Source organism: Mus pahari, chromosome X, assembly GCF_900095145.1.
Source record: "Mus pahari chromosome X, PAHARI_EIJ_v1.1, whole genome shotgun sequence".
NCBI classification, from domain to species: domain Eukaryota; kingdom Metazoa; phylum Chordata; class Mammalia; order Rodentia; family Muridae; genus Mus; species Mus pahari.
Genome location: NC_034613.1, coordinates 111,426,404 through 111,437,334, shown reverse-complemented (window position 1 = coordinate 111,437,334; position 10,931 = coordinate 111,426,404).

Genomic DNA, 10,931 nt, shown 5'->3' with positions numbered 1-10,931 from the left:
AATTTGTCCATTTCAGCCAGGTATTATAGTTTTGTTGAGTATAGCCTTTTGTAGAAGGATCTGATGATGCTTTGGATTTCCTCAGGATCTGTTGTTATGTCTCCCTTTTCATTTCTGATTTTGTTAATTAGGATGCTGCTGCTGTGCCCTCTTGTGAGTCTGGCTAAGAGTTTATCTATCTTGTTGATTTTCTCAAAGAACCAGCTTCTGGTTTGGTTGATTCTTTGAAGAGTTCTTTTTGTTTCCACTTGTTTGATTTCACCCCTGAGTTTGATTATTTCCTGTTGTCTACTCCTCTTGGGTGAATTTGATTCCTTTTGTTCTAGAGATTTTAGGTGTGCTGTCAAGCTGCTAGTATATGCTTTCTCTAGTTTCTTTTTGGAGGCATTCAGAGTTATGAGTTCCGCTTAAGAATGCTTTCATTGTGTCCCATAAGTTTGGGTATGTTCTGGCTTCATTTTTATTAAACTCTAAAAAGTCTTTAATTTCTTTCTTATTTCTTCCTTTACCAAGGTATCATTGAGGAGATTGTTGGTCATGTTCCAAGTGAATGTTCTCTTTATATTATTTATGTTGTTATTGAAGATCAGCCTTAGACCGTGGTGCTCTGATAGGATGCATGGGACACTTTCAATATTTTTGAATCTGTTGAGACCTGTTTTGTGACCAATCATATGGTCAATTTTGGAGAAGGTACCATAAGGTGCTGAGAAGAAGGTATATTCTTTTGTTTTAGGATAAAATGTTCTGTAGATATCTGTTAAATCCATTTGTTTCATAACTTCTGTTAGTTTCACTGTGTCTCCGTTTAGTTTCTGATTCCAGGATGTGTCCATTGATGAGAGTGGGGTGTTTAAGTCTCCCACTATTATTGTGTGACGAGCAATGTGTGCTTTAAGCTTTACTAAATTTTCTTTAATGAATGTGGCTGCCCTTGCATTAGGAGCATAGATATTCAGGATTGAGAGTTCATCTTGGAAGATTTTACCTTTGATGCTTATGAAGTGCCCCTCCTTGTCTTTTTTGATAACTTTGGGTTGGAAGTCGAGTTTATTCAATGTTAGAGTGGCTACTCCCGCTTGTTTCTTCAGACCGTTTGCTTGAAAAATTGTTTTCCAGCCTTTTGCTTTGAGGTAGTGTCTGTATTTTTCCCTGAGATGAGTTTCTTGTAAGCAGCAAAATGTTGGATCCTGTTTGTGGAGCCAATGTGTTAGTCTATGCATTTTTATTGGGTAATTGAGTCCATTGATATTAAGAGATATTAAGGAAAAGTAATTGTTGCTTCCTGTCATATTTGTTGTTAGAGTTGGCATCCTGTTCTTGTGGCTGTCTTCTTTTAGTTTTCTTGAAGGATTAGTTTCTTGCTTTTTCTAGGGTGTGGTTTCTGTCCTTGTACTGGTGTTTTTCCAATATTATCCTTTGAAGGGCTGGATTCATTGAAAGATAATGTGTGAACTTTGTTTTGTCATGGAATAATTTGGTTTCTCCATCTGTGGTAATTGACAGTTTAGCTGGGTATAGTAGCCTGGNCTGGCATTTGTGTTCTCTTNGGGTCTGTATNACATNTGNCCAGGATCTTCTGGCTTTCATAGTCTCTGGTGAGAAGTCTGGAGTAATTCTAATAGGCCTGCCTTTGTATGTTACTTGACCTTTTTCCCTTACTGCTTTTAATATTCTGTCTTTACTTAGTGTATTTGTTTTTCTGATTATTATGTGTCAGAAAGAATTTCTTTTCTGGTCCAGTCTATTTGGGGCTCTGTAGGCTTCCTGAATGTTCATGGGTATCTCTTTCTTTAGGTTCAGGAAGTTTTCTTCTATAATTTTGTTGAAGATATTTGCTGGCCCTTTAAGTTGCTAATCTTCATTCCCATCCACTCCTATCATCTGTAAGTTTGGTCTTCTCATTGTGTCCTGCATTTCCTGGATGTTTTTTTGAGTTAGGATCTTTTTGCATTTTGCATTTTCTTTGATTTTGGTGTCCACATTCCCTATGGAATCTTCTGCACCTGAGAGTCCCTCTTCCATCCCTTGTTTTCTGTTGCTGATGCTTGCATCTATAGTTCCTCATTTCTTTCCTAGGGTTTCTATCTCCAGAGTTGTCTCCCTTTGGGTTTTCTTTATTGTTTCTACTTCCATTTTCAGATCCTGGATGGTTTTGTTCAATTCCATCTCCTTTTGGTAGCGTTTGGTAGTGTTTTGCTATACCTCTTTAAGGGATTTTTGTGTTTCCACTTTAAAGTCTTNTATCTGTTTACCTGTGATTTCCAGTATTTCCTTCTTAAAGTCCTCTATCATCATCATGAGAAGTGATTTTAGATCCATGTCCTACTTTTCTGGTGTGATGGTGTATCCAGGACTTGCTATGGTGGTAGAGTTTTGTTCTGATTATGCCAAGTAACCTTGGTTTCTGTTGCTTCTGTTCTTATGCTTGCCTCCTTCCATCTGATTATCGTCAGTGTTTGCTGCCCTCAATATATCTGATTGGAGCCTGTCCAATTGGGAGTGTCCACAGAATCTGTGCCCTAGGTGACCTGGTGCTGGTGCAGACCAGATGACGTTTGTCCCCCTAGTCAGGACGGTTCTCTGCTGCCCTAGTGCTCTCTTAGGTTCCATGTGCAATTGGATTGGAGCAGATGTGTTCCACTCACCAGTGATCCTAAGATCACATGGGCAGTCCTCTAGGGACTGTGGGGGTGTCTGCCCACTCCACGCCCTAGGTGACCCTAGGCAGACTGGAAGGGATTCATCCAGCTCACATTTCAAGTAGAAATACATCATTGAGCAAAGTAAGGTGGGAAGTCAAGCCAGAAAACTTGTAGGAGTGCTGCTTCCTTGCTGGCTCCCAGGATGGCATGACTAGCTTTCCTACTCATCAGAGAACAATGTGCCCAACAATTAATATCATTTCCCATAATAGGCTGGATTTTTCCATATGAATCAACACTCTCCATTACTTATAAATATGATAACAGACCAATCTGATCTAGATGATCTAACTAGGAAAAAGTAGACCAATTTATTGGAAGCTGAGAAAATGCTGAAGACAATGTGTTTACATACCCATTGAAATAAGTTCTAGATCTTAAATGACGGGCTAAAGTTTGACTTTTCATTACACAAACCTTTACTATATTCATTTATTGAAAGAAAATGGATGCATGTGGGCTATAGCATATGGGGAGATCATAGGACAATTTTAAGGAGTCCTATTCTGAGCTAATTCCTGACTGTGCAAGCTTTCCCAATAACTTATTTTATTATCTTAATCCATATTAAAATTTAATGAGATTATATTTAAATACTGTCACTATGTTGCATGTGACTATTCTTGATATATTAGAACGTACCTTAAAATTTTATTATATGTCTAGAATAAAATTTGTAGAACAATGAATTTGAAATAATTTGCTAAGTGCCACCTGCCCATCAAGAAAAAGTATCAATTTTTTTACTACTAACCTAAGGCAACAAAATTAAGAACCTCGTTCAGTTTCCTTCCAGTTATTTGTTTAAAGACATTCATTGATTTGGAATTCGAGAAGTCCATTTGGTTCTTGTTCCTAGTACACTGTAGTACATTTGCAGCTGAGGTCATTAGAGCTGCTCTTTCAGGAATATGGCAGGCTATCCACATTTACTTCAAATTTTATATAGTAAAATAAAATCATTATGTACAAACTAACATTCCGATAATCCTGTTACAGAACATAGTTTAATTTATAAAAAAACAGAAATACCCTTTTTGTTACTTTCTAGTGGAACTCTATTGCTTTGAAAACACATTTACTTAAATTATTTTTAATTAAATGTTAAAGTTTAGAAGATGATACTGTACTGATAAACATACCTGGTTTTATTATCTTTAAGAATAAAAATCAGTATCCAATCTGTTTTATGTTACATAGATAAAATTCAGATAGAAAATTCAATTTCATTGGCTCTCCAAAATAAAATACAAATTTTAGTATGGAAAATGAGTGGTCACATCTATAAGGCAGGAGAGTCAGAAGACAGATTCCCCAAATTCTGTGTAAGAATGTTTTAAAATTCATTAGAAGGTGTTCTAGAAAATCCCAAAGCAACACAGGCTATTGTCATTGTTCTTGTTTGCCCATAATGACTTGGTGGTAAAGCTGTTGCTAAAGACCCCGCACACCTTTGTTACAGGATATGGAAAAATCAAATTGATCCTGACTGTGGAGCTCTATCTCTGCTGGCTAACTTTCATAGCCCTGTGAAGTGCTACATAGGTTGATAGGAATAACATTTGTTAACAGTCTTATACAAGTGTGATGCTGTGAGCTACAAAATGGAAGAGATCCCAAAATATTCCCATGGGTGCTGTAGAGGCAGGAATGTCAAGGGAGTAAAAAACTGCTTCCTGATTTGATTTAAGGACTACTATACAGGAGGAAATACCTGGTACTGTAAATCTGGCCACTACCCAATGGATGGGGAGCTCATGTGTCCCAGGGATAAAACTACTAGTATTATTTTTCTTAAATCAATATAGTATAAAACTGCCCTCCAAATTCATGTATCTCTACTTATAAAATAGAGTAGCTCTCAGATCATGCTACAAAAGTCACTGTGCAGTAGACACAATAAATAGAATGATACTTCTTGTCAAAATGCAAAGAATTCATGTTTGTGGATTTCTCAGTCACAAGTGGTATAACCATATCCTACCCATTCATCTAAAGCTTATAAAGTATCTCAGAAGACTGTCAGAAATATTGTAAGAGCCAAGGGGTTGGTAGAGCCAGAATGTAACAGTGTCTTCTGGACATAACAGGACCACTGTACTCATGAACTCACATCAGCTTTGGTTGCCTTCATAGACCTACACAAGATCCAGTCAATATTCTAGCATGGGTCGGGAAGTGGATTCATGAGACCATACCCCTTACTGTGGAGTTATGGATATTTGATTTGGTAGATCAGTCATGCTCTAGTAGAGGTATGCCCCACACAGAATTCTAAATTAGCCTAAGTGACTAATAAATAAAAAAAAGATACAAATTTGAAAGAGTGTAGAAAGGCAGGACTATATCAGGAAGGAGTTAGGAGGAAGAAAGAAGGATGAATATGATCACATATATGCTTATTTGAAATTATCAAAAAATTAAAAAGGTAAGAACTTAAAAATATGTATGGTCAAGTTGTTGCAATTACGTACAGTAATTAAAATTGGCTATTATAAATGCATTCTGGGTCTCAAAATATATTAGGCCTATAATAATTTAAAATGGATAAGATATAAACAGAAATTATATAAATAAAATTGTTTGAACTTAAGTATACAGTATCTCAAACAGACCAATTCATTGAGAGTCTTGAAAACAGATGACAGAAAAATTATCAGTGAATTCGTTGCTAGAGAAATGTAAATTGTCTGATAAAAAAACTAAGAGGACAAAAATATGGAAAATAAAAACACCAAAGGAATTGAGGAATTATAAAGTTCCATCAAGTACTTTAGCATTCATGCAATTTGAGACATAAAACTAGGAAAGAAATTTAATGACAGTATTTGAAAATACAAAATTTTACATTTGAAAAAAATTAGATTCACAAGTTTCAATAAAAGCCAACCACTAATGAATAGTACCATATATATATATATATATATATATATATATATATATATATATATATATATCAGACATTTGGTAAACATTAAAGATGAAGAAAATTTGAAATTATAAAAGCTCACGTCTTACATGTTCAGTAAAATTCATTTAACCACTCAATGAAATTATGTGAAACAATGGAACCCAAAGTAATCTCAAGTGACATCTTCCTAGAAGTATCTAATATATACTAAACAAGCAAAACACAAAATTACAAATTGCACTCAGAGTTCCAATAAAACAAAATTAATCTGAGGTATAACGGCTAACTAGGATTATTTTCACACACAAAAGTTTTAGCATAATTCTTATAGACCTTCACTATAAAAATGCTAAAGGAACTTTTTTTCTGGATGAGTGGAAAGGATAGTTGTTGAAAAATCAAAATGACAGAAATGTAAACCACCAAAACCAAAAATATGTAAGTTAAATATAAAGGAATCATTTTTTTATTTTATAAACTATGTATGACTGCTTAAAGCAATGTTGAAAACAGAATTGATATTTATAAGTAATTTCACATTTTAGTCACAAAGGAGGATCTTCCTAACTATGGCTCATTCACTTTAAAATAGCCTATGAGAATTAAAAATATTTTTTATATTTATATTTTAATTCTGAAAAAAGATAAAGATTATGAAACATGAAAATATAGGAAGTCTTAGTGTTCAAACACTTTATTGGAACATATCCACACTTAGTTTTACACATATTATCTATAGCATTTCATTTACTATTTCATATTAGATATAGAAATAAACTCAGAATGGATAGAAAAGCAAAGCATAAAGCTTGTATGATATCTGGAAAAGTAGTAGGACATCTTTGTAATGTTAAACTTGAAAAAGATTGCAAAAAGAGACATTGGTTTAAATGAGATATTCGCTATTATCTTGGGCATTTGAGTGCTTTGTCCCCATTTGGTGGTGCTAGTTGGGGAAACTTAGGGAGTGTGGTCTTGTTGGAGGAAGTCTTTCATTAGAGACAAGATTTGAGAGTTTAGAGAACTAGGGCATTTGTAGTTTGCTATCTCTATTTTTTTTTTCACATGATTCAAGATGTGAAGCCTTAGCTTCCTAGCTTCTGCCACCAGGCTTATCCTGTGTCTATGCCTTTGTTCCCCCAACATGAAACCACAAGTCAAAGCAAACTCTCTCTTCTATAAAGTGCTTTAGTCATATTGCTTTATCCCAGCAATTAAAAAGGTAACTAATAAAAAAGAAAGCAGAAAATCATCTTAAAAATAAGAGCAAGCAGAGATACTTGGAAGCATAGATGATGTATATATTTCCATTCAGAGTTAAACATTCTCCAGTTTCTTGTATTCTACACTGTGGTCAGTTTTTGTTCTTTGCGTTAATAAATATCTACTACAAATAGAAACTTCTCAGATGAGGATTGAAAGACATATTGTTCCACGAGAACAGAGATAATCATTAGGAGTTAAGGTAATACTCATGGATAACTGAAAGATCAAGCAATATGAAAGAAAGAGGCAGTGTAGGATTACAAGGAAGGAGTATCTTTTAGACATAGAAGGGCAACAGTATGCGCATGACCTGTGCAAATCCAAAACAGAGGAATGGCAGCATGGATATAAGATTGGGTCATGAAATCCCACCTGTAGTGGACTTCTAAGTTTTATGTCAGCTGGACACAATTCAGGATCATTTGGAAAGATGGAGTGCCAATTAACAAAATAACCTCTCCAGAATGTCCTGTGGCAAAGTCTTTGGTGAATTTTCTATATTGGTGATTGATACGAGAGGGCCCATCTATTCCTATGTAGTGCCAATACTGGCCTGGTGGTCCTTGACTGTATAAGAAAACAAGATGAGCAAACAAGGAACATTACTCCCTAGCATGTGGTTCTAGTTTTGCTTCCTGACTTCTGCCTTGAGTTCCTGCTCTGACTTGCTTTGAGGATATACTTTGATATGGATATCAAAGTATATCCTCAAAAACTAAAACAAAAACAAACAAACAAACAAACAAACAAACACAAAGCCCTTTCCAACCAAAGTTGCTTTTGATCAGGATGTTTAGTCAAAGAAATAGAAGCCCTAAGACACATAGCCATGGAATTACTGGGAATTGTTAGCTTCTGGGAGTGGGGGGACAGTTTTCTTTAGGATTCTAGACACTACTGAGTTGACCATGCTTTGGTGGAAAGCTTCACACCCAAGAATATGTGAAATATGAGCAACACAAAATGGTCATAATTGGTTTTCAAAAACAAGGTCACAAAGCTGAATACATAGCAAAGAAGGGTGGATGCGTACCAAATATAATCAAAATACAGAAACTGGAACATTCAATGAGATAATAATATATCTTAAAATAGAAAAGTAGGTCTTTAATTTTTACACAGAATCAATTGGACAAGCATAAGAGTTTCTAATACTCTGTAACGTTGTAGAATATCCATACTTGACAATAATAAATAATCTATCTCAACATAGCTGGTTACACAGATATAAAATACACCAATACAAATATATAGTAAATATTTAAAGCAATGGAAATGCCAGTTACCAGAATCTTACCATTACACATTCTATATACACATTGAATAAGACATTATACCTTATAAATATGTCACTTACCCCATGTTTAAAGCTATCAGTATAGCATCTCCAGTATAATCAATGTCTCCTTCACTCTCTCCATGATCACAACTTCTCTAACTCTGATCCTCTTCATGTTATAAGAACCATGACTAAATTGGTGTTTTGGAATAATTTAGAATAATATTCAAATGATAAAGTTTTTAACTTAATCACATCTGACAACCTATTTGCAATATAAGGTATTTATGGTTTTTTAGCCTTATGATATAGACAACTTGGAGGAATGTTGTTATGTGTCTTACTACAAAAACAATCTAGTGATTTAAAGGGCAATTATTTGAACAGATTTTGTACAAATTAAGATGAGGAAATGAGCAATAAGCACATGAAAAGATGTTTAACATCTTTGCTCTTTGGAAAAATGAAATGAAAATCACTTTGCGGTATTATTATTCATGCACTAGAATGGACTAGAGTGTATAAAAATTAAAATGTAGCCATATGAAATGGTAGTGAAGATGAGGAACAGATGGTAGTTTCATATATTGTTGTTAGCACATAAACTAAAATCATTTGGGGAGACTGTTTTAGTTTCTTATCGTGCAAGCCTGCTTAGAGGCCTCTGAACAAATACATGAAAACTTGTGTTCAGCAAAAACATTTTAAAATAAGCCATGAGTGTATAAAAATTAAATCAGATACAAAGAATACATACTTCACTTGAAGATTGAGAAGGAGTAAAATTAATCTCTAATTATGAAAATCTGTACTGTCACTTTTACCACTATTTCAGGATGGGGACAACTAATTGAGAAAGACAATAACTGGCGTGGTGCTTATTCAAGTGAATATGTTTGTCAAAACATATTAAACTTCACAATGAAAATGGATTAATTTTATTATATTCTAATTAGACATCAATAAATTTGAAAAACATACTATGGAAATTTAAGAAACATTAAGAACCAGAAGAAATTAGTATAACTGAAGGTAAATGACAGTTCATTAATTTTAGTTTGAATAAATAAATGAATGGAAATGCAATGTTGAGTACTTTATAGTTTATAGGAATATATGATATTTTATTGAGCACATAGGGGTGTCAGACATATCCTATTATGGGAAAAATTACGTATACTTCAGTGTAATATTTCAGTGGAAAATAATAGATTATAAACACATAAATAATGTAGCTCTTACAGTGAGAATCATGATAAAAGACAAATAAAAAGGCAATAATTTATGACTTAGGTGTTTTTGGTTATTTGACCTAGAATAGCCAAAAGCCCTTTCTGAAGAATAATGAGCATTTAGCACATGTTTACATTGTGTTAACTATCCTTCCTAACGAAGAGTGGAAACTGATGTTACTTTACAAATAATCGCTTCAGACTGCATAATAATGGAAAGATAAATGTATTGAAGTTAAATTTGGAGGAAGATATAATTTAGTTGAGTTCAGCGGCTTTGGTAGAAAAGTATAAAGAGACTATTTTTGTAACATCTACTTTCATATTCTTTTTCTTTTCTCTCTTGTTACTATAATTCAAACACTCTGTTTTGGAGTCTCATGGCACCTTCTTATCCAAAACAACTTTAAGTCCTTGCTGAGATACCTACTGTATTAGTCAGGGTTCTCTAGAGTCACAGAACTTATGGGTAGTCTCCACATAGTAAGGGAATTTGTTGATGACTTACAGTCTGTAGTTCAACTCCCCAACAATGGTCAGTAGCAGCTGTGAATGGAAGTCCAAGGATCTAGCAGTTGCTCAGTCTCACAGGGCAAACAGGCAAAGAAGAGCATCAATCTTCCTTCTTCCAATGTTTTTATGTATGTCTCCAGTTAGAAGGTGTGGCCCACCATGCCTGGATCTGGGACTTGCTTTGTCCCAAACAACCTAGATTTCAGAGATCTTCCTGTCTTAATCTTCTTGGATACATAGCCACTATGCCTCAAGGTATCCAGGCCAAGATCCAGGTCAGAAACATGTGTCTACCAGCCTCCAGATTAGTATCAAAGGTAAGCCTTCAAATCCTGGATTGTAGTTCATTCAAGATAGAGTGAAGTTGACAACCAGGAATAGCCACTATACCTACCTCTAATTGGATAACTTCACCTGTGCATTATCAGCTTATATCAATCTACATATAGTCCCATAGACTCAAAACATACTAAATGCACTTCAGTGAATTACTGCTATACTATTTTCTACACTGTCCTTTTGCCTTGAACATAACTCCATTCCCATTTCTTCTAAAAGAAGTTATCAATCAAACCTTGGGCTTATTTGTTTGTGTATGTGCATTGTATCCATGTCTATATGTGTGTTGTCAAATACAGAAGACACACAAACCAATTACTTATTCAATTTCCATACTGGTCATCCTGTCCAACAATCCTTGCCCCCATTCCTCATTTTCTTCTCCTATGAGCAGGTGGGGCCCCCTGAGTAACCTCCCAACCCTGGCATATCAAATCTCTAAGAGGCTAGGTGCTTCCTGTTCCACTGATATCAGTTAAGGCAGGCCAGATAGAAGAACACATCCCACAGACAGGCAACAGATTTTAGGATATTCCCTGAGCCTGTTCCATTTATTCCAGACCCACCTAAAGATCAAGATGCAAATCTGCTACATGCGTGTAGGGAGGCCTATGTGTATGTTCTTTAGTTGGTAGTTTAGTCTCTGAGAGTCCCAAGGGTCCAGGTTACTTGATTATGTTGGTCTT